This window comes from Marmota monax, unplaced genomic scaffold (assembly GCF_021218885.2).
Source record: "Marmota monax isolate L192 unplaced genomic scaffold, Marmota_monax_Labrador192_F-V1.1 WCK01_AAM20220418_F8-fsc00444, whole genome shotgun sequence".
Classification (NCBI taxonomy): Eukaryota; Metazoa; Chordata; class Mammalia; order Rodentia; family Sciuridae; genus Marmota; species Marmota monax.
Window position 1 is genome coordinate 414,258 of NW_026692644.1, and position 2,655 is coordinate 416,912.

Consider the following 2,655-nt stretch of genomic DNA (forward strand, 5'->3'; position numbering starts at 1 on the left):
CTGCCAGTGGGGAGGGAAGAGCAGAAACTAAAGGTGTGGAGGAGGCGAGGTCACTGAGGATGCAGACTCAAGCACACAGGGCACTTCTGCGCCCCACAGGCCATGTCTGTGGTGAACCTGAGTGCTGAGTTGGGGAGCTGGGAAAGCAGGATCCTGGCTTCCTCTGGGGCTGAGCCTGGTGCATAGTCCTAGGAATGCTCCTGCTGGGAGTCAGCAGGCAGGAAGGCTCCAGCTACCCTTTTCTGTGCCTGGTAAAGACTTTGTATTCCAAGACCACGTATGTGTCCAGGATGTGCTGAGATACAGAGAGAATTGCAGCAGGAATATTCAGATTTTAAAATCAGTTTCACAAAGGCTACAGATTTGAAGGAAAAAGAATTCATGAACAAAGACTAACAATTTCAATCGTATCTTTTTCTGTTACATTTCATATTTATTGTTTAGTTTTGGTGTTTTTTTCAAGGAAATTAAGGCAGAAGGTTTTAATGGAAACATTGAACCAAACTTCAAATGACTTTATTTTGTTGGGGTTGTTTCCTTCAAAGGCCTTCTTCTCTTGCTCCTGATCATCTCTGTGTTTGTTCTTGCCTGTTGAAGTCAGGGATGACTTCCCTCATCTTCTTGGACCCACAGCTCCACACCCCCATGTACTTTCTCTTCAGCCAGCTCTCCCACATGGACCTGATGTACATCTCTTCCACGGTCCCCAAAATGGTGTACAACTTCCTCTCTGGCCAGAAAAGCATCTCCTTCCTGGGCTATGGTGTGCAAAACTTCTTCTTCCTGACCATGGCGGGCTCAGAAGGTTTAATCCTGGCCTCCATGGCCTATGACTGCTTTGTGGCCATCTGCCACCCCCTCCACTACCCCATCCACATGAGTAAAAGGACTGGTGTGAAGATGATCATAGGAACTTGGATACTGGGCTCCATCAACTCCCTGGCACACACTGTCTATGCCCTTCATCTTCCTTACTGCAGGTCCAGGGTCATCAATCACTTCTACTGTGACATTCCAGCCATGTTGCCCCTAGCCTGTGTGGACATCTGGGTCTATGAGTACATGGTGTTTGTGAGAACAGTTGTGTTTCTCCTTGTCCCTTTCCTTGGGATCACTGCTTCTTATGGATGGGTTCTTTTTGCTGTCTTCCACATGCACTCAAAAGAGGGAAGAAAAAAAGGCCTTCACCACATGCTCCACACATTTAACTGTGGTGATGTTTTACTATGCTCCTTTTGTCCGTATTTATCTCTGTCCCAGGAGTCTCTGCTCCCCAGCAGAGGATAAGAACCTGGCTGTCTTCTACACTATCCTCACCCCCATGCTCAATCCCATCATCTACAGCCTGAGGAACAAGGAGGTCCTTGGGGGCCATGGGAAGAGTGTGTGGGATGTTCTGCCCCAGGAAGAAGTGAGCATGGCTGTTCCTGCTTCTCTGCATCACTTCTTTTCGTGCAAACTTCAGAGCAGTGCTAATAGAAGGATAATGCAAGCCACCTGTGCAAATTAAATTGTTTTTAGAGAGAGAGAGAGAGAGAAAGAGAGAATTTTTTTAATATTTATTTTTTTCATTTTCAGCAGACACAACATCTTTGTTTTGTATGTGGTGCTGAAGATCGAACCCGGGCCACATGCATACCAGGCAAGCGTGCTACCACTTGAGCCACATCCCCAGGCCACAAATTAAATTTTATAGTGACTCATTTAAAAGTAAAAGTAATTTAAATAATATGTTGGTTATTATATAGATCCACAATCATTAAGGATATTTATGTTAGGAAATATTATAATTATTCATGTTATGTTAGTAATGTGGATATTAATTATACATTATTTATATTTTATATGTTACACCTATATTACTATAATATACATAACAATATTTATACTGATATTAGCTTGTTATCATTTTGAAATATTTGAGATGATATTATGGATGTTCTTCTCTAGTTTTTTTTTTTTTCATTCTAATTTGTCAAGGTCTTGTATGAATTTTGAGCTTATAGCACATAACAATGTCCACCCTATACTTGTCAAGTGTCCCAGAGAAACATGGGGCCTGTGTTTATAAAAGCCCAGGGACATGAAACACTTTCATGGTAATGCTGTCTTGTTATAATGTTTTTTAATGCAGTTTGTCAATATTTCATTAGAAAGTTTTACATCTGTATTTATCAAGTATATTGGCCTGAATTTTTCTTTCCTTGCTGTGACTTTGTTTGGTATCAGGGTGACACTGACTTCATAGACTTAATTTTGCAGTCTTCCCTTCCTTTCTCTTTCATAGAATAATTTGAGGAGAATTTAAAGGCCTGGTAGAATTTGGCTAAGAATTCATCTGTTCTGGATTTTTATTAGAAATCTTTTAATGGTTGCTTCTATTTCATTTCTTTATATTGCTCTGATTAAGTTTTCTATATCCTCATGGAGTGATTTGGGTAGGTCAAATATCTCTAAGAATTTGCAAGTTTGTTTGAGATTTTGTAGCTTATTGGAATATAAAATTCAAAATAGTGTCTGATGATAGTCTGGTCTTTAGTAGTTTCTGTGGTGATATTTGTTTTCTTTTGTATCTCTAATGTTGTTAATCTAGTTCTTTCTTTGGGTTGTTTGACTAAACATTTATCAGTCTCTTTACCTTTTTAAAGAAACAAC

The 2,655-nt window shown here is 40.2% G+C and overlaps 1 pseudogene; it reads left to right on the forward strand.

Annotated features, from left to right (window-relative positions):
- Positions 1-485: 485 nt before the first annotated feature.
- Positions 486-1,415, forward strand: LOC124093762 (olfactory receptor 2L13-like; annotated as a pseudogene).
- The last annotated feature ends 1,240 nt before the right edge of the window (positions 1,416-2,655 follow it).